This window comes from Corvus moneduloides, chromosome 3 (genome assembly GCF_009650955.1).
Source record: "Corvus moneduloides isolate bCorMon1 chromosome 3, bCorMon1.pri, whole genome shotgun sequence".
Lineage (NCBI taxonomy): Eukaryota > Metazoa > Chordata > Aves > Passeriformes > Corvidae > Corvus > Corvus moneduloides.
Genome location: NC_045478.1, coordinates 90,600,172 through 90,622,694, shown reverse-complemented (window position 1 = coordinate 90,622,694; position 22,523 = coordinate 90,600,172).

Sequence of the window (22,523 nt, the reverse complement as noted above, 5' to 3'; positions counted from 1 at the left end):
CCCCATGCCCTGAGATTACAGCTGCTTTTAGTTCATAGATGGAGGATTAATCAGCGGAGCTCCTTTGCAGAGCTCCTGAAATAGAAATCACAAATCAGGGAGACTGGCAAGGAGTCTGGGAAGTGACAAATGTGAAATTATGTTCCACTTTGTTTGGCAGTTGCAGGGAAGACAACTGCGGTGACTTAGATGTGCTTGCCTGATGTGGGATGCCTCTGGTTCCTTTGGAAGGAGACCTGGAGTTTGGGAGATGGAAAAGCAGAGTGGAGAGGGTGCAGGGATGGCTGTGAACTTCAGCATCCAAACAAGGAGTTGTGAGACTTGACAGAACCATGTGTAGGAGGAGATAGTGAGATGCAGTAATTGAAACCAACACGTCCTTCTCTGCCATCAAGGGTGGAGATCCTGATTCATGCTGGTGTGAGACCAGAAGCTGTAAATTCCCCTTCCTTTTGGGACTTATCTTGACAGAGTACCCCAAATCGGACTCTTCTAGATTCCTTTTCCTCAAACCCACAGATCCTGACTCTCAGTCTGTCCCACTAAGTGCAAGACCAGAGTGTGAGGAGGTCTGCCTTGTTAGTATCACCTGCCTACACTTGAAAGCATTTAAATTTGTCAGAAGAGTTTTTGTATTTCTTCCCCAGTTCATCCCTGGTGATGTTGCAGCTGTTTGCATGTGATACAGGTGTGCAGAGAAGGAAAAATTAATGCAGTTAATTTTCATGTAAACAGTACCATTATAAGTCCCTTTATGCCAGTTAAAGTGTGACTGTGGAAGAGGAGGGAATACTACTTTAATTACATTGGCTTTGAAGCTAATACAGTTAAGTCAGTATGAAATATTATGCACAGACTATTCCTAAGGGTCTGAATTGAAACAATTTCTATTGAAGAGAAATTCTAATAGAGGAAATCATTGACAGAATGGTGTAAAAGGATAAGCCTTCTCTCAGCGTCACACTCAGTACATTTTGCCCAGCTAAAACTGCTGTTGTGGAGCTGAGCTCTGATAGCTTAGCTAAAGGGAACAGCTTGACAGAGCCTGTCTTGGAACTTTATTTTGATTCCCCATGGCTATTACTTAGAGAAGGATGAGGTGAAAGCCTGACCACTAACAGAAAATATGCACTACTACAAAGATGCCTGAGGTTGCTAATTGGGACTCATGATATTGCCAAGAAAGTCTAACAACTGCTGCTCGTGATCTTTACATGACTCTCTGTTGGGCCCCAGCATTTGCCCCTGTAGAGCATCAGAGGAATTTTGCATTACCTGTTGGGTTTCCCCACAAACTTCATACAATCATAGTATAATTCCAGTTGGAAGGGACCCTAAAGATCACCTAGTTCCAGCTCCCCTGCCATGGACAGGGACACCTCCCACGAGACCAGGTTGCTCAAAGCCCCATCCAGCCTGGCCTTGAATGCTGCCAGGGATGGAACATCTACAACTTGTTCCAGTGCCTCACCAACTTACAAACGTCTCTCAGAAAATCAGATAATGAAAATTTTCCAAAATTATTCTCAGTCCTCAGGTATTTTTTCAGTGCAAAGAAGAAAAAAGAAAACTGGTGGGAATTGCCCTCCGTTTCCAACAGTCTAAACTGCTTATGTCAATAGATGCATTAATATAACGCCTTGTCTGGGGCAAGAAGGTATGTTTGTAACCTCTCCCTTCCCCCAGAGAGATGGTTTAGGCACAGAACCAAAACACCTCAATGTGTGTGTTGATGGCCAGGCACAATTCCACCCTGGGTCTAAGTGCAGATGCCCTACCCAGCCTTGACTGCCAAGGGACTGGAGGTATCCTGATGTGCTCAGTCAGCTGCATGACACACGTGTCTGTGCTGGATCAACATGGGAGGCTGCAGCAGTCCCTATCACCTCCCTTTCCCTGCAAATGACAATGGAATCTAGCTAGCAATATCCAGTTTTGCATGGGGGAAGAAGGCCTGCCTCTTTCTTCACCCCAGGACCTCCTCTTTTAACAGCAGGTATGAGACATCAGCACATGTGACCCTCAATACTCTAGCACAAAAATCTTTTTTTTTTGTGAAAAATGTGAGAGTTTTATTATTTTCCTTGGGCTGACTCTCTTTAAGGTAGCTGAGGGGGTTTTTTAAGCTGTGCACATTCAGGCCGGTAACTTCAGCACATCACTTCAGGGAGACCAGAGTGCACCATGCCCCAGAGCTGCCTTGCTTTTGACCACGTTTTCCTTGCTGTGAGGGATGCTCTTCGGCACGAGGAACTTCAAAAAACACTTTCCTCTGTCTCTGAAGCAGTGAAATATAGGGACAGGAGGGGAGGGCTTTCTTTCTAGCCTGTATGTGAAGATATTAAGCAGAGGGCTGGTCCCCTGCTGCCAGGCCCACATGACTGTCCTCTTGGAGTTTTTTCAATCTGTTAGACAGCTGCCATCCAACTCAGACCCCAAATATTTATCTTACTTCTGAGGTGTCATCCTCAAAACAGTCTGTCATACTGACATGGGCACTAGGGAAAACAGCCCCACACTGACATCAGACACCAGCCCTCCCATCCCAGCAAGCCAGCACCAGCATTTGACCTTTGAAGATTTGTTGCTTTTCTTCTTTGCAGCTGGGGACTTGGAGAAGGGTGTGAGAAGTGAAAGGGGGGGCAGGGTAATGGTGTTAGAGCTCAGCTCGGCTGGCTGCTCTGTGGAGCTGCTTTTATTTAGGAGTCCTGAATTACAGTTTTCACTGCTTCCTGCCCTCTTTGGTGTGGGAATGCCCACCTGCCTTTGTAAATAGCTGAAGGAGCAGTAAATCTTTTTATTTGTTTTTCATTCTGTCTAAGAATAGGAAAAAAATCTGGATTGTTGTTCACTTCTTAAGAAGGTCTTGGGGAAGGCCTCCTGTGGAAGTTGAACATGGAAAACATGAATTTCCGTATGGTAATCTGAGCTCAAACATTGGATTGTACAGATGAGAGATGGCTTATATGGTATGGAAGAGAGGTAGAGGGGAAAGGAGGTGAAGGCTGTCTCACACAGATCACTAAGATCCCTGTTATCTCCAGCCGAGCATCTGACACTGTGTGCAGAGAAGGAGACAAGCACACAGAGAGGAGAGAGGAGCACCTCTGAAATGCACAGCCGATTCAAGAGCATGGGCAGCGTCCATCCCAATGGCTGGCACTGCCCAGAGGTGAAGAGCCACAGAGCATATTGCCTTCAGACAGCAGAGACACTGACCTGGGCACTGCCCAGCTCTTTCCACAACGCTCTCCAAGCTTTATCACAGAACTACAGCCTCCAAACCAGCCTGACCATTTTGAATATTGAATTTCAGGTGAAGGCTTAGTAATGCTTCCCATTGCTGGCTCTGCTTCCTGATGAGTTTATGTTGCCTCTTCTTCCTCCATTCTTTCCCCATGTCCCTCTTTGCAGTGTTGTGGGGAGCTGCTGTGGGTGGAGAGCTTTTGAAAGATCCAGTAGCTATTGCTACCTACTAGGAGGAGAGAGGAAAATCCCAAGAGAGAATTATTTCTGAGGCCACAAGAAACAGCATGTCCTCACTGGCTCCCCACCCGCAGCAATGAAGTGTACCTGGGAGCATAAGACATGTTTATTACCCACTATATGCACCATCTGGGAGATTTGTTCATGCCAAAACAAAAAGGTCAGGCCCAAGAGAATGGGAGCTGTGATCTATGGATGCGTGCCCAGCTTCTGGGATTAAAGGTGCCTTGTCCTCAGCAACTCTGAGCAAAGACTTCAAAGGCAGAGACATGTGAGGCACTAAACCAGCCACCCTCCAGAACAACTGGCTTCAGTTTGGCTGACTCTGCAGGGGGTTTAAGGAGTCTCCTGTCCAAATGTGCCAGGACAAAGGATCTAGGTTGGCTTGACCCTAGACTGGAGTGGACTGGTTGTCATAAAATGACTATTTTAATTTTTATAATGCTATAAATGTACATGATGCAATGCTAGTTAAAAATGTAGTTGAAATTTCACAGAGTTTGAAGCAAAGGTTTCCAGGAACAGACCCCTGTTGTACAAATGTTGATCTTCAAGGTCTAAAGTGAGTATGGCATGGGCTGTGCTTGACAGCTTCCCAGGAGGGAAGGTTATGCTTCATAAGTAATATCTGTGATTTTTGAAGGAGCATTTGTTTGAAGACCAGCTGTACTGTGAATTAAAGTTGGAAAGATGTAACACAGCAGCTGCAGACTTGTGAAAGCAGTGCAGGCAAATACAGTGTTAAGCGAGGTTTATAGATTTAAGTTCTGGCTTGGTGGTCCAGTGGCAGCCCACTGGAGGGTTGAGAAGCCCATGCACCTAGCAACCCCCACAGTCTTACAAAGCCTTGGCTAGATAAAGGGGCCTCATCAGCTCATTTTGCTGCTGTTTTTTTCACATTTCAAGATCACCAGACTATGTTAAATAGTATGATCCCCTGGTACTGAAACTTACTGCATCTCACTAATGGTGTTTTACCATAATGAAATTTGGTCATTTGTTCATCTTGATTTTCTTTTGCTTTGCAGTCTTGCTCTAGTTTATGATGTTTCTTTGCCTCTGGCTACTTAATTTATGCAATTCTGTCTTAAGAAAGACTTTGTCAAAAGTTCTGTCGGAATCCAGTAGCCTGTAGCAACCAATTCTCCATCGCCTTTTGTATCCAAAGCCCAGTTGGCCAATGAAACATAATTTGCCTGTGTTGAAAATTTGATTGTTAGACCTTAATATGTCTCAATCAGTGGCACTGTAAGTATGTTTTAAATTTTCCTTACGAAACTTATTTATCAGACTAAGATGTACTGATTTGCATGGGATGAATAGCCCTAGTGTTTCTGAAAATAGTAGGCTTGGTGCTTGTTGCCTTTCAGCTAATTAATTTTATTGAGAGATTATGTGTTCTCCTTCCAAATTTCCTTCTTAGGTGCCTTCAGAATTTTTTAACCTGGGCCATCAGAGAGTGGTGATTTACAACGCTTTAATGTGGTGCATTTATTCTAACATTTTTTTCTTTTGACACATCAGTTCCTGACAGTGCCTCATCTTTACGTGCAGGTTGTTAGACTCACATATAATTAAACTTGTCCAGCACTTCCCATCATAAGATCTTACTTTTTGATATGTAAGACCATTTCTGGGCAGAGATTTTTCATGGTTACTCAGTCTTCCTTTTTGGGATACATATATTTGTTACATCCAAAATGATGTAACAGTTTTCAAGAATGAAGCCAGAAAAAAATTATGCCTCTGTGCACATTAAAAAATAAAGGTGACCTCTTTCTTTAAATGTTCTGTATCCAGCATGCTGTGGAAATAAGACTTGAAATTGAGCACTTGGGTAGCCTCTGAGTCAGGAATGCACCCTTCGTCTCTCTATGAACCTGCCCCAAGTGGGGTCTCCAAAAACTGTGCTTTGCACATGCCTTCTGGGAGTTACTTGGACTGTAGAAGCAGCGTTCCCCTAAGATTCTGTCTGTGCTGGGCATATTTGATGCCTCAGGCTACGCAGAATTTGCTATATGAGGTCTGTAGCCATGTGGAACCAGCTTTTAGCGGCTGCTGGGGCAGCAGATTTTCACAGGAGCCTGGTGAGGTTTGGAATTTCATCTGGGAGCTGCTAAGAGCAAGAGAGAGAGAGGGAAACCAGGATGGGATCTGGAGAAGGGCAAAAGACTGAGACACAGTGAGCAAAGGGACTGGGCCTGGAAAATGGTCTGGGTGAGGGAAGTGGGATCAGGGAGTCAGGCTGGGACTGAGTTTATGGAGGCGGAGACTGTGTCTAGGCGACCGTGTGATATCCTCCTCCTGGCCACCAGCATGGCGTTTGACTTGCACGGTTTTGCAGGCTCTATTTCTGTTTACAGCCAGTGGCGCTCCTAGGGAACATTTCGACTGACCTATATTAAGTGCCTGCTTAGGATGAATCATGCCCCAGGACTGCTGTGTTTTCTCTGCCTTGACGACAAAAGGCTCACCAGATGAGCTCAGACGGACACCTCTGCATCTGATCAGATGGGGCCCAGGCTCACAGCCTGTGGGGGGGACATCAGCTGCTGAGCCCTCCGGGTGATTTAAACCTTCTGAGGCTGATGAGAACTGGGGATCTGCCTGTATTGCAGAGCCCTGCTCCCAGGCTGGCACGCAAACCCTCTGCAGGGCGTCTCTCCATGTCACAGTCCAACCCCTGCAGCCCCTGGATGCAGTGCTGATTCCTTGGTACTTCACCTGGGGTTGATGGGGGCTGGATGGGTAAGGGTCAAGTGGGAGGCCAGTTCTCAGTGATTGAGGTTGTGTGGATGGGGAGATAATGGTGGGACCCTGCAGAGACAGTGGCAACCCTTGAATATGGGTTGAAGAGGGTGGAGGGGAGCAGAGACAAATGTGACAGGATGTCTTGGAGGCACTGATGGGAAGGGGCAGCAAGACTTGGTGTTGTGCCTGTGGAGGGGATCTGGACTGGAACACCAGCAAGGGAAAGGAATATGGCTGGGAGCACAGGGACTGAGAAAGCAGAAAGGGGCACAGGAGATGAGGAACCCAACCGTGAAGGCAGCAGCCTGAACACCAAGGAGAAAGGAAACACTGAAGTGCTGTTTTATAAGTTTGTGCTGCCTTTCTTGTGCAGTGAATGAAACAGGGCCCTGTGGGGAAAACACTGTGTAGCCACGTAGTTAATGCATAAGGGAGCAAACTAATGGTTGCCTGAAGATCCCTGCCTTTTCCTAATTTTTCAGTGTTTGACTTTGTACTGTCATTTTAATAAGTTTTGTTATGCGTCAGATGTACACACTCTCTATAATGTTTCTGGAATGAGTGATGTGCATCCTCATTTGCACCCTGTTGCATCTCACAATGTTTCTCCGTTTAATGCTTGGTCCAAAAAGCAACTTGCCCCTCCAGCCTTTTCCTGCTTTCCTACCAGCAGGTATGAGCTTGAAGGAAAATACGGACTTCAACGCGGCTGCCTAAAGGCAGGAACATTGCCCACTGAATTTCACTGTCGTTTAATGCCTTATCCTGGATGCAAATGCTCACGTGGTTTACAGAGCACACACTAGAGCAATAAAAAAACAGGTAAGGAAATCAAAGACATATTTCTGTTCTGTTTTTGTATTACCAGTTGTGTTTAATGCAGTGCACTTAAAATGCCTCTAGAATACATTAGAGTGGTTTTGATGGTAAATTTAACTGCCAAATTATTGCCGGCCTCACTGGGATTCCTTCCCATCTTCAAATCCATATACTCCATTTCTCACTTCACCACTAATGGGAGAAGGGTGGCATGTGCTGCCAGTCTAGCAAGAGCAAAGCCTGAGGAGTTTGGAATCGTTCCTGGGTTGTTCAATATCACCCAGGAGACGAGGCTCATGCCTGTGCAACGAACATCTCCAGGTTAACTCAGAAGGACTGACACTGACCTATTATTTTCTTCCTTGGCAGATCTCTCTGCATCGCATGGCACAGAGGTTCATCTGGTGATTTGAGAATTAGCTGCTGTGATACCAAACATGGCTGACCAGAAATGGAGATAAGAGGCTGTCAATATCTATTCTTTCCTTCATGCACACAGAAAGCCTGTCATGAATGTTTTAGATTCAGTAACTGTGGCCCAGAGGCCACCATTTTGAGGGAAGCTCCAAGGATAGGGGTTAACCCTTAGCCCAGCTTTTGCTGGAAATAAACCTGCGCCATAAATACCACAGACCAATAAAAAGATCGCAGAGCAATTCATTAAAAATTCCCCATGAAAGAAATGGTCTTGAAAACAAGGAAAAATCCCCTTTTGGAACTTGCAACACAAATGTTACTCTGTTAGTGCACAAAATTCAGAGTAAACCTGACTAGAAACTGAAGTGAAAGCCAGACATCTGTTTCCACTGTCCATCAGAGAGAAATGCCAAGGAACAGGGAAACAGCAGAATGTGAAAAGCAAATTGAATTTTGAAAAGCCTTGCAAGGACAAGCTTTTGAGGGATCCTCTATAAATCTGACTACACAATGTTTAGCATGCCAGCATCCATTCAGGTTAATTAGACTGGAGCCCTGTGCCATGAGCTGTGTGAATAACTTAAAATCACAACAAATGAGTGAGTGGTACCCACAATGTCACAGGAGGAAAATACAAATGTGGATGCGATGGGGCTGGTAGGGTTTGCACCTTCACAGAAAATAAGGATGACCCCTGCATGCAATGGTCACTTGATTGTGGGGGAAATGTTTCTCACATACACAGAGCTTCTAGGAGACCCAGAGACCAACCTTTCAGGCTGTACTGGTCACTTTTTGTCTGTATTATTAACAGATGCATTGGGAATTGCAAAGGAGAACTGTTCTGCCTGGTTAAGACATATCTGTGAGTGGCAGGGAGGGCCTGTCTGCAGAAAGGAGGGTGTAATGCAGTGCCTCTCTGAGTGCCAGAGAGAGCTGAGCAGTAGCAGGACTGCATAACAGAGTCTTGAGGACTCTGCTGGGCTGCCCAGAGATCTGAGGTGGCAGACTGTGTCTACCACAGGAGAGGGGGAAGTCACATAACCCAGGGATCTTCAGAAGCAGTTGTATTTTGGCTAGCAATGAGGAAAGGAATAATATTTAAAGAAGATACTGTCTTCTTACAGTAAACAGAGTTTTAATTGTTGTGGAAGTAAGGTGGACAGAAGGACTGGATAGCTCAAGGAAATGGTCTGAGCTGAGTCAAGCTCAGCAATGATTAAAAGCCACTACCACTTACAGCAGTTCAGGGGATATTTGAGATGAGCTGATAGATATCACACCACAGGCATCCACATCTTTGCAGCACCACCTAATTGGCTCCCATGTTGGCTGTCTCAGCAGTGATGCCATAGTTTAAAGGGGTTGTGGGGAGTAAATCCACTGCTCTGGGCAGGGAACAACCTGGGGTACTCTGGCAGAGCAGGGGATGGAGGCATAGGTAAGCTTGTCATGCCAGTGGCTTTATTTTTATTGCTCTGAGGAGAAAAAAAAGCTCTCAGCAATTCCAGCCATCAGCCCAGTCCTGCTCTGAGAACTGAGATCTTTCCAATAAAGCAAGCCAACAGCAAGGCAAAAATTTGTAGCCCTGCTCCTCTAATTGTAAGGCTCTTCCCCAGCCCCATTAATTTCCTGTGAAACTGAGAAGTTTAGTCAGCATTAAATCTGGGAATGTTGCCTTCCACTGGGGCTCTCTGTTACACAGCAGACAGGCTTACATTTTTGCTGTGACAAATATTTTATTGACATTGATACAATATATACATTGCAAAAGAACATTCAGGATAAAGTATTTCTCTATTTCAGTGGGGAGACACGTTTCGTATACAGATGGCTGGAGTAAATCTGGCCTCACAATTAAAATCTGTTTAGAGTTTGTAGTGAAGTGACTGATGGATTGGGCACAGTGCTCCATCAATCCCCCCTCCCCATGCCTCTCCGTAGAACAACATTGATGGCAGGTCATAAATAGCCATTTGTACAAAGTGCAGGGACTCTTTAAGTATCATTTTATAGCTAGTATATATATTTCAAGTGGCTGACAAAATGCAAAGTGCTTGGGGTCTTTAAGTAGCAAAGGCAACAGACCATGGGTGGACAGCAATACCTTTCTACTTGTACCAAGGGTGCCTATTTGACCCTTGCATTTGTACCCGATATAGGAATGGGGATGTTGTTAATATTCTGGTAAATCCTCTATGTGCTGCATGAGCAAAATTCAGGTCCTTTTCTAAAGAGAGAGGCACTGAACAGGGTTTTCCTGGCCACATCGATGTCTGTCTAATTATATGGTTTTTAAATCTCCCCAACACTTCAGATTAGTACAGATTTGCACTTTGCTTTTTGATATTCTTGCATAATTTTAGTGAACACTGCTAAACAGATACTTTTTTCTTCTCCACAAGTTTTTCCTCTCAAGGCTGGAGGAAAACTAGGCTTTGCTGGAAGGTGCTACCAATTAGGAATTATTTCAGTGGTGCCTAACACTGTGATGGAAGGGGCCAGTTGCTCATCAAACAATGTTAAAACCGAAAGCTGTATAGAAATGTAAAATACTGAGGTAAAAGCTCTCTGCAGTAACAGTAGCCACATGTCATGGACAGGGGGCTAGCAGAGGCGTGGAGCAGAATTGTGGTGCAGCCCCTTGTCTCACCAAGCAGAGGAGCATTTTGAGCAGCCCTGAGTAGGGAGAGATGGCCTGGGCACCTCCCTTGCTGCAGCAGGACTGCTGTGTGTCCTCACAGGTGCCCTCTAACTAACCTGTTCCTAAAGGCAATCTTAGCCAAGAAGGCATCTTGGCACTGCCCCTGTAGCGTAGGAACTTCAAGCACATGACCAAGAGCTACTGTCCTGCCAGAGGTGGGTGTTAGCAGTGTGTGTGTCTCCCCTGGTGGGACACAAGCCAGGCTCCTGAGCTGCACATCTTCTGTCCTGCTGTACAGAGACCACGGAGAGTGCCCTCAGGTGCCAGAAAGAAGCCTGCAACAGAGGAGGTCGAGCCCTGTGGAAACCTCTCCTTTCAGGGTTCACTATGCAGAAGCAATGCTCACATTGCTAGGAAATGTCCTTGCACTCACCTGAGATGTAAAGCCACAAGTAAACTTCCTGGTGGTCAGAGCCTGAACCACAAGATAAAGAACTTTTCGAAAGTACCTATGAAGAAAGAGGGCTGTGCGTGCCAGCAGGTCCTGTTGCCAGCATGATAGAGGAAAGGAGATCTTCAGAAGGAGATTGTGGTTCAGGCCTCATGGCTTTGGTGAGGCAGTGATGTTCTGTAGAACACCCCCTAACTCACTAACCCTTCCATACTTCCACAGGGAAACTTATGGCTTCCAGGCAGATTGTCCCTGCATTTGCCCCAAAAGCCAAATGTCACCTTTACAGCTTCCCCATGGGGTAACTACCGTGGGGTCTGAAGTGAGAGAAAACTCCAGGGAAGTTATGAGGATTTCCATGTTTTATAAAGTAGTAGTGGTAGTCCAACCACTTGTAGTTACGAGACACAAATTACAAAACACTGGTGTAAATTACAAAGAGAGAGGCACATCCTTTTCCTGGAGGAAAAGGAGTCCTGCCATTTATTAATTTTCTGTAACAGTGAGTAGTATTTTCTTTGAGGCACAGAGAGCAATTTTCCTCCCTGACCTGTTATGGCCTGACAACAGCAGCAAACCTTAGCTGAGGAATAAACAAGGAATTATTTATTTGTTCTTGGCTCAATTAATTCCTGGCGTGGAATCTCAGTGCAGAAATCAGGCTATTTTCACATGTCCATTGTAGTAAAATGGTGTCAGGCTGAGCCATTCCTGGCAGTACCTCATGCCTGAGAATTAGGAGGGAACCACTACATTTGGAAATAGACAAAATCCTGTTATGGCACTGCAAAATACATTCCTCTTACAACAGGATGCAGTAGACTCCAACAGTCAAAAGCCTAGGAAACCTGATGCCAGGAAAACCCATCTGCCTTCCTAGGATGCCAGTCCAAGGCATAATCAGGGCTGATGTTAAAAACATATCTGCAGAAAAACATGGAAACTGAGTTTTAGGTCCTGTCACTTAATAATTTGAGCCAAGCTCAACTGCTCAGAAACACCCTGAAATCTGTCTCCAACAAATGCATCTCTTTTTAATTTGAGTATTTTTATTTTAAAGGGACCACTCCTTTTGCTGTTAGATGAACAATTCAAACACAGGTGTGGCTGACATCCTGCTTACACACTTTGCTACAGAGAAGGCTGTAGAGATGACACACGTGCGTGCAAATGTCTGCTGGCAAATACCTTTCTTGCATGGAGGAGGATGGGGAGCAGAGGGCTCCAGTGCTCCAGTGATGCCTTTCAATTACAGGTGCTTTTGCATCAAGAACCTGGATTTACTGCTTGTCCTTGGTGTGAGAATGAAAATAAGCTTGCTGTGCTGGTTTTTCATCCTACCAGAATCAGCTCCATTCTAGTAAAAGGAAGAAGTAGGGAAAAAGAAGGCAGGTCATGAAGGGACCAAGTATGAGGAAGGACTTGTACAAGGACAGATTGGGAAGCCTTCCAAGCAAAAGCACAGATGTACAGCATGCTGCACATTCACCTGCTGCTTTGGTTAACATGCAGAAAGCAGTTAGTCAGATGCTGGTTACCTTTAATGCTGTTCTCAAACCAAGCAGCAAAGAAAAGGCTGCGTGACATTGGCCGGTGGGCTCCCAGCTATCGTAGAGAGCTGAGTTAATGGGACCTGGTAGCCAAATGGTCTCAAACACAACTAGAGGTTTTGAAAGTTCACCATAACACACAAGCATCCTAAACAACCTCTTAGGTTCATCTTTGCTAAAAAAACACATAAAAAATGCTGGCAACTCTCTGGATGGGTCACCTGTCCGTTGCTATCACTGAGGTAGCCAAGCCAGTCTTAGAAACAGTGGCAAATTTGGGCCAAAAAGGCTTTGGACAGTATTTGCTACCAGATATGTTGGTTCATTTTTGTCAGCTGATAGACACTGAAGGGACGAGGCCAAGGCTCACAATGGCATGTTGCTGCTGCTGCTGTTCATTTCAGGCTATTAGCATGAACAGAAACAGCCATTTTGTTCTGATCCCACAAGATTTTCATCCATCTGTAACATTTAAGCCTTTCTCAATCCACTATGAAAAATAGCTCAGGGAAGACAGGTAGGGGAACAAATCCTTCAGCTCATCATAATAGCTAGGAAAAGATGATAAGGCTTGGAAGGGGGGATTGCAAATGCTCTTCTCTCCTGTAATGCTTCACTTCTATGAACCCAGTGGGGCGGAAATCCAACTGAAAACCCCTGTAACATCCATAGCTGCTAGTAAAAACATATTCCAGCTTGCCAATTCCCAAGAGCCAGAGCTCCAAGGGATGAAGGACTCTTTATTCTGTCTACACAGGCAGAGGAGGAAATGACTCTGACTATTTCCTTTTTAATGGATTCCCTACTCATAGTGCTCTTTGTGACAGGGCAATAAACCATGATTACCAGGCATTTCAGATTTGTAAGATAAAAAATTATTGATTTTCAGTTGCAGAAAATGTTTGTGTTTGGGGGCAACAATTAACTGCCCACTCACCATGTCTCCCTGGATGCAGGTAACAGGATAGAACTGCTTCTAACTTGGAGCATATCGTGTTTACTCATGTCTTGCTCCTCACCTGGGAGTACCAAACCCTTGATTTCATCGATCTCAGTCCTTGCTTGGCTAAGCACTTTTAGCTTTCATCCTCTATGTTTTTGCTGCAGAAGATATAAATCAAGGAATTCAGAGAGCAAACAGAGATGGAAAGCTTGACAATGACATCTGTTACAGACTATAAGGTGAAAGTTGATGGTCAGGGTATTGTCACATCAGAAATTACTCTGGTAAATCCTCTCTGTATGAAAGCTAATTGAGGTGAATAATTATCTGGATTAGCTTTCAGACAGCAAAGGTGGATCTGTGGGGACCTGAGCTGATATGCCTAGTCATGGGTGGAGTTTGGGAGATGGGTGTCCAGAGGCCTTAGAAGTCCTCATCAGTGCACGAGAAAGTAATTTGATGGGTTGACTCTGTCATTAGGGATCCTGGAAAGCTGGGGGTTTAAGTCTCTGCTGGCAGTAGTACTCTGGATTTTCTCCAGACTGTGCATGTGATCTTTCTCTGAGTAAGATTTTTGCCCTTGAATAGCTAATGTCAAGGGCCAACACCTTTAACTTCATGATCACCAGGATAGCAGTGAAAGCTGGCTTCTTTTGGAGGTGCAGATTCACCACCAGAAGGAGGAGGAGGGCCTGGTGCCAGGCAAGCACTGGCTGGCAGCAATGGTTTCCTCCTTTTAGCGGAAGATCCCAGAAGGTGCGACATGAGGAGGTTTTGTCTGGCCTCCAGGGCTGAAATTCTGGCCAGTCTCTCAACACTTGATATTACACATGGTCAGAAAACATCATCAAAAATGTAGGAAATCTTGTTTTTTATTAGCCTGCTGTTTTCAGTAACGACTGTGCAGTTGCCCTGGACAGAGACATATGTTTTACAGTAGAATATCCATCTACATAATTTTTTTTCCATGGTTATTTATCATATTTGTCCTTTTTTAGCAGCACAACCATCAGTTATAAGCAATGTAAAGGAGCAGGTAGTAAAGTGCCAAGTGCTATGCTCTTGTCTTGCCAGCATCAGGACTGCTGATGGGACCATCTGGCCCCAGGGCCCTGTTTATTGCACTAGACACAAAGGGACACCTCAGGATGAAGGTTAAAATCCCCAGTAATGGACAACTGTGAAACAGCAGGCCCAAGGCAGGATGGTGGCATTTCCGCCCCAAGCCTTCCAGGCTCAGGAGTGTGATATTACAGAAGATGTTACTGATCTGTTCTCCCCTTCTGCCCTTCAAAGACTTCAACACAGCATCTCTAAAGGTTGGTATCAACCACATTTCTGGTAGTTTATCATTCAGACACTGCACATTGCCCTTAGAAATCTCAAGGCAAGGTGTGTCAAAATAAGCCTGGTTTTTCCATCTTCTACTGCTCATCTAGCAGTTCTTCTATCCCACTTTTAAAATGTCACATGACCCTTCTGCTTCTTCTCCAACATTGTCCAATGCTGCCTGAGGAGCTCTCTTCCCTTCATCCCACACTGTACTGGTCAGCAGACAAGCTTCACAGCTCCCAAGTCTTAGTTCCATGGCTCATCAGGTTACAGGCAAACATCTCTGCTGCTCTCACAACTATCTGTTTTCTCCAGGAAACTAACAGCATTTCTGGGAGTCTCCTTTTTACGGGTGAAGATAAGGAGAAAAGAAGGCAAGAAGGAGACTCTCAGTCTGTGTGTGACAGAGAAAAGCTAGTGGTACTTTTCAGGACTAGAACACCAAAAACAAAACAAAGAAGTTATATCCATATTAAGTTTTTTCTTTATTTTTTTCTGGAGTTTTTTCCAGGTTTCTTGGGAAACTGCCTGTAGATTTGCCGTGATCCTGGTGATCTCTGGATTTTTAACATCTGTTGTCCTTAGACCTGTTCTGCTGTCCTTTCTCGTGTATCCATACCTAGACTTTCCTACTCATCCTCCAGTCAGACCAGTCTTACTGTCACAGTTCTCTACACTGCGACCACTACACAGTTTTCCCTCAGCACCACCAGGGGCATGTCCTGTTATTCATGTCCTGGGGCAACCTCAGTCAGTGGTACAGCACTTTCTACTACAGTCTGTGACCTGCAGGTGCACCTTTGCTGTTGACTGTCCCAATTCACTGCTGTTCAGCCCTGGATCTTTCCAAAGTAGAGATTGTCACCATGATGGTTTATCTGGTGTCCATTAGTGGTGGTCAAGATGAGGCCTGGCTCTGGCCAGGATCCACAAATGCAGAGGTGAAAGGCATTAACCTCTCCTGGCCACGTGTTGACTCTCATTTCAGGCTTGGTTAGAGTTGCTACAATGTCAGTAGGTGAACTCTCAGATTGCTTCCCAACTTCCCCTTGATCCCCAGCTGCAATTTGCTGTTTATTTGGAAGAACAAAAGGAACCAATAAACTGATTGATATCAGAAGAGGCAAAACCCCAAAACACTATACAGCCTGCCTGAAAGTAAAATTGTGGGTAATGAAATTGGACTCTGGGAGAAACACTGGGACACAAGATGAAAAAAGCAAAACCAACCTAAAACGAAGGCAGAAGACTGCAGGAAACATTTAGATAATAGGGGAAAAAAAACCCCACACAAGCCAAAACGAACCCTGGAAGCTGGAAAGAAAGGAAGAGTGCTATCTTTTTGATCCTGAAGATGCTTCTGAAGATAAGGCTTATATTTGTTGTGCATGTAAGGTCACTTCCCAGCTTTCCTTCTAAGCATTCAGTTTTGTCCATCGATGTTTCTCAGCGGAACATCAGTTGCGAGACCAAGAGGAACATTTGATCGTAGTTGTGGTGTTGGTAGTACAAGCACAAGAGAAGGAGTATCTCCAGGAAATTTGGGAGAATAGCTCTGACTTTACATCCTCAAAAATAAGAGGAAAATCTTGCAGATGGAGACTCTGTACAGCAAATGGTTCCATCTGTGAGTCAGATGCTGGGCAGGAGGCAGGTGTGACATACATCTGAGCAGTGGCAGACAGCCAGTCTTTAGGGGGAGAGGGATTATCTGCCAACAAGGGAAGAGAGAAGACCAGAGTTCATTTTAGAGAGCTAAAAAATTTCTGGGAATGGGGATGAGCTGGGGTAAGCCCCAAAACAGAGTCTGAGAAAGAGGAGGAAGGGAAAAAACTCGGTCCAAGAAACCTGGGTGAGAGAGTACTGAGAGAAACTGACTCTAGAAAAACAACATTTTTATGATATTTTATTTACCCTTAACCCACATCCCAGAAGTCTATTGGAAAGCACCTTGTTTTGACATCTCTCTTGCAGTATCACAAGAACGCACTTTTCTTTCCAAACTGGGCTGAGTCATAAGTAGGTCTAGACTTGCACCAAGCTGAAGGATATTCAGCTGACAGTGTCTGATTTAGCTCAAGATGGAGCTAAGGGACGAAGACATTCACCACTGTACCTATTGCTCCTTGAAGAAGTGAATTAAGTCCTGGAGGCTTGGCTGCTAAAACACCTGTGTCCTTTTTTTTTGTAGAGAAAACCCTGTTGGACAGTACTGGTAGGAGGAAACCACTCTTGACCAGAAACAGGCTTTCCTTCAGGGTAGTAAAGTGAGTTGTTTGTTAGCTGGAACTTCTGTTTTACTCCTCCTGAGAGTCTTCTCTCTTCCATGCAATGCTGGTATGTGAGGAAGCTGTTTTGTCATTTAAAAGAAAGAAACAGATGGAATATGTGGCAGTGTTAAAAAGCTCCAGCTTGTTGCCACGGTAACTGAGGGGGATATATTTTATAATTATTATTTAAAATTCTTCATTGTCTTCATTAAAGGTAACAAGGATAGCAGAGAATAAACAAAGTGATGCCCTGCTGTGCAAATCAGTCCCTCAATAAATAAAATTAAAAGAGTGCTTTGCATTGCAAATGCTGATACAGTCACCAGAAGGGTGGAAGGACTGCAGGTTATCTGAGGATGATGAATTATCCATGCTGGCACATTAAGGACACAGCAGGGTCATTTGGTACCGCTACCCTTTAACTTCTGTTGTGTGGGTTTGGACAAGCCTTCTGGAGCACTGGACAAAGACTAGGCCAGCTTGCATCATGGAATTATCTGGTCAGCTTCAGGAGTGCCCCCAGACATTTATCATGTTGCCCCAGCAAGGAGATGCAGTAGCTGTAAGCTCCTTGTGAGCTCTTAAGCACTGGCACTGTAGGATGGAGGATGTCTGACATCCTGAATTGATTGTCTAAGTAGCTATGCCTCAGTGAATGATGAGTGAGTGTCTTCTACCCAAGATATCCAACAAACTTCACCAACTCATTGCATATATTCTGGTAGCACCCTGACCCACACTGCGGTCTAGTCACAGCCATGCTGTGAACTATAGCAGCTGCTTTTCAGTTCTTAGCTACACATCAGTTAAGAGTATGAAGGAAAGAGGTACTCCTGGCCATCTAAGACAATAGGATAAATCCAGAATGGGCTGCAACTCTTCTGACTTGGTATTTGGTTCAGGCACAGAAGAAACAAGATAGTAATCAGACTCAACTGTGGTTTTTAGGGGACATCTCATGTTAAAGAAAACATCTCATGTTGCTTTGACCTTACTTGTTGACTCAGAGAGAGTAAAGCATCAACAGATTAAAGAGGTAGTTACAAGAGCAAAGTGTTTAGGTGGCTGATTAAAGGACACACTGGTGACAGGCCACCTTTGAAAGAAAATGTTTTTCTCTTGATGAGCCCAAGGTCAGTGAAGAGAATGCATGAACACAGCTCTAATTTGATCGAGAGATTACATTTCATGATAACAACTTCATACACAGCAAAATCCCTGTTATTACTTCTTCTGACTGTTTGTTATTGCTGATGGAACAGATTAAAAATACATCCAAGCCTGCGGAGATTCTCCCTGGGGATGAGATTGCACAGAGGTCCTCCAGCTTTCCTGCCTTTGCCCCCAGTTCTTTCCCAGACTTTCTGCATGGCCAAGCATCCAAGCGTGAGAGAAACAGCTCAGATGTGGAATCCGGGACATAGGCAGCTGCTCACTCTTCCTTCAGACAGCAGAAATTAACGTCGTCTAAATTTAACACTGCTTCTGCTGCCTGCATTTCCAGTGAAGTCTGAGTCTCCTGGGGCTGTGGAGTTGCCACCAGCAGGGACAGGACAGCAGCCCTAGCTCTCTCCAGTCTGGGTTTGCCAGGCAGCTCCAGGCAGAAATTCCCTTAGTTAAATAAATGGACAAGGGGGGTCATGACCTTCTGTATTTGCATCCCCACTGGGATGAGAGTGAGTAAATATCAGTGAATTATGATCTTTTCCCCTTTGCAGATATCTGTATACTGGCAGGACCAGGTCAATTATTAGGGCAGCAACAGTCTTTGGAAGATGATAGCTATTTCTGAAACCATAAAAACAAGACTGAATCTCATCGTTTTTACTGGCTTTACTAGTGAGTGACCTGGCTCTTCCAAGTACAGGAATGAGACTGAGATGTCCAAGGGTCCTCTTCAGTCACTCTCTGGGTTCTGCTTTATTCACCCCTATAAGTTGCTACTCCCCGTTAAGCAGACAGAAAGCAGCTCTAAGCAGCTCTCCTTCCTCCAGAGACAGAAATGATGAGGGATCTGTCTGCTCGGTTTCTCATGACTACAAATGCACCAGCCAGCCAGACCATATCACTCTGGGAGTCTTCCTGTCGCAAGGGGAATAGTATTATCCATTCTGATAGCTGTTCACATGTCATTTAATCCTGACTCTTTTAGTAAGTCTAAGTATAGTATTAAGCATAAGAGAAAGTAGGAAATATTATACAATAATCATTAGAAATGGAATATGATAGGAGTATAGGTAGTAGATTTGCGCGTATGAGTACCCATTACCAAGACAGCTTTTGTCAGCTCAGCATTAGGCAGGGTAAGTGGAAGTTAAATGTCCAGGAAATATTGGAGGTGCAAGACAAATGATTTGAGGCTTTCCACAAGCAAAAGGTCAGAAGGAATGGCCTCATTGCCAAGAAGCCAGCAGATACAATTTTTCACTTAAGTTAAACATAAGTGTGGACATAGTTTAGATAAAGATAAGATGGTCTGCTTGTAATTCTGTTGCATTGTTCCTGATCTACTTGTGGTATCACATTGTAAGATCGATAAATATATTTCTTTATACATATTACAGGAAACCCAGGTTTCATAGAGGAGTTTCTTTCAACCCTTTGCTGCTGATATCTGTGAGGTCACACAGTGTAGCTGGGTCCAGCTCTTCTGAATGATGCAGTGTCTGTCCTCACACACAGTCTGCTGCTTCTCTCTTCTCTAATCAAAAAATTCCTTTGTTTTCCACCTCATACCTTGTGGTTTTTGAGAACTGCCTCAAGGAGGGGATTCAGCTTGTATCTGTGATGATCAAGTCACTGTTGCTGATGGGCTCTTCACACAGCTACTGATGTGCCCATTGCAGATGTTACAACTTCTGGGGGCAGGTGGTCCAGGTGTCAGGAGATAGTATCTCATCCTCTCAGCATCTTCAGGATTTTGGAAATATCCCTGCTTCACAGGAGAAAAAGAACAAAAAGGAAAACTTCTGTTCTATCAAGTTTTTTGGTGGGAGGTGACAGACTGGGAGTGGACGCTCAAAACAGCTCCTGTGCAGGAGACTACAGCTCTGGCCAGGGATGAGTAGAACTCAGGTCCAGGTTTTTTCAAAGTCAACTGGAGAAGCCATGGTTTTGTCAACTGGGCCCTTCCCATTGAGCACTATCTTGTGCTGAGCATTCTGAGCATTGCATATATTCACTTGCACTGTTCCTCTCACAGAAGTCTTCCTCTCATAAGTGTTCCTTTTAGAATCTCACCCAGGAGCCAAGAGACTCCTTCTGAGCCTGGGATGTTCTTCTGGAAAGATTCAGTTTTACAGAATTAATAATTCGTTACAAAAAATTTTTGGAGTTGCACTATTCATCCCTCCAGAGTAAGGCTGATTTGAACTTCAACACTGCTTTAGGAATTGGTCTAACTCCTGCAGGGTGGAAAAAAGATCTCTTCTTTTTCTTTCTCTGAAGTTAGTTTTAATGTTTATCTTACACATGCATGTTTTATATGACTAAGACATATGAAACACACATTATACAAAAGTACAGTATAGATCTAAAACATATTTTATTTATATACATGTACTGTATGTAGGTATAAGCACACGGAGCCCACACTGAGTTACCCATCCCTGAGATCAGCATATGGTCCTCTGTTTCAGCATTCCCCTGGAGCACTGGAATAAGCTCTAGGGACAAAGATAGATTAGTGTTGGTATAAATGTTTTCCCAGTCTTCATTTCCTGGAAGGCCCATCCTGTGCCTCCATCTGCCCTGTGAGCTTGAGATTTTCCATGTGGATTCATTCCCCAGGTTCTTCCAGAATGCTGCTTACAGAGAAGTGCAAATGAGTGGGCTGAGAGAAGAGAATGCATTTTCGATCTCTCTTTTCCCCTGGCCAATTTCAATGAAAGACCAGTTTTTGGAGGGTGGAGCATCTGACCTGTCTAATTTTATCTGTAGGGATGCAGTTCTATCTTTTCAAAGCTGTTTTCAAAGTGACTCTGATAACAGGACTGCCTACAGATAGGGCTGCAATGATTATTCAGAGCATTAATCAGGGAAAAAAATTATGCCAGTTACTGATTAACTAATTACTGCAATCAAATATTCACTTCTCTCTTTGGAACGTTGGGCACGGCACTGGGAAAAGGCGACAACAACAACAAAACCCCTCAACACAAAAAATAGTTTCTTTATTCTTTTGTGGGCTGGGGGAGAGTTCCAGCTGCAGGAGACAGGGGGATCCCAGAAGACCCCAGAGGGGCCCAGCGGGGGCCCCTCTTTCCCTGTTTTCATTCCAGTGCATCTTTGCCTGCACCAGCTTGTGATTTAATGAAACACCAGGAAGGAACAGCCAGCGTTTCATTAAGGGAGAAGCATTTGAAAGTGACCTCTGCTAATGGCCATGAATTAAGACTCATCAACACCTCTCAGCTCGCTGCTTCTGCCCCCTGGAAACCACAGCAGAGGGTGCACCCCTGCAAGAAACCCCTGCACTTTCAGGGAGGAAACTTTCCAGGAAATTTCTTTTTGTCCAGATGTCCCACTGTGCCCAGTGGAGGGTAATGTGGAGTAAAGCGGGAATAGAGGGTAAAGGACAACTGACTGAAGTCTGTGTCACACTCTGGAGGCATTGCCCACACCCCAGCTTGCTTCAGAGGAGGTTTGAATAGTACACTTGGAGGCACTATGTGAAAGAGGGGCAGACTGTGGTTTCTTTAGAACAGGAGTACCTGGTCTTGGTCTATTTGCATCGCTTGCTTGGCAAGGTTAATGCGTTTCAGGATCAAGTGGGCTGTAGTACTGCTTCCTCTTCAGGAGCGAAGCTTCCATCAGGCCTCCAGCAACAGCACTTTCTATCAAACAGAGGTTAATAGTGAAGTGTTTTGTCTATTCTAAAGCTTTCATATCTTGCTGAATACCAGGCCAACAGCTGCTCTGTAGGCTGTGTATCCGTTCCATATACATCACTGCAGTAGTTTTCAGTCTGAGCTCTGCAGATTCCTGGAAGTCCACAGACTGCTCCCACAGGACTTTCAGGTGATAACAAAGAAACATGAATGCAGTCTTACATTTGTTCTACAGGAAATAAATAACACTTACACTGGAATTTTTTTTAAGGAGCTCATAAACTGAAAAGAATGGTTTAATTCATTGATGTGGAAGTTCCATCTCATGTTCAAGGCTTTATTTCTAATTGTAGATGTTAGACATACTGACTGGAGACATTAAGGGAAGAAGATGGGTCAGAAAGGATTTTCTAGTGAAAGGAAAAGGTACCACCTGAGAATTAGAGGGTTTTTTTCTTTGATAAATACATTTTCATTGGTTTTCCATGTTATATCTCCTACATCACTATCACAGACCTGGAAGGGTGATCTGAAGCTCTAGCTCTCCATACTTCACCTCCATACTGCATTTTCACACATTCCAGTGGTGGTGGGGGCATCCCCCATCTGCTGCTTCAGCAATAATTTGGAGACTTAGCATGTGCTAAGTCTTGTACTTGTATCACTGTCAGTGAACCACAGAAAGTGGAATTGTTCTGCAATGACAGCCGAACATGGCCTGCAAAACTTTGCTATGTGTCTTATCACACAAACAAGGGGAAAAAAAAGTCTAGACTTGACAGTGAGGCACTAGAATGAAAAGCTGAAATACAAACCAGCTGCAAAGGCAGTACAAGATTTGCAGGCATTTGACACTGCAATAAATGACAACCCACAAGTGGTCAGCGCTTGTCAGTCCAGGAAGATAAAGCAAAATCTCAAAGTTGGATAATGTGCTTTGGATTTTTTTTTCCATTAGTGGTGATGAAGAGATCTTGACATTCTCTTCAAAGGTATTTGAATTTCAGAATGGCTGAAGTTTGTCTGTTATC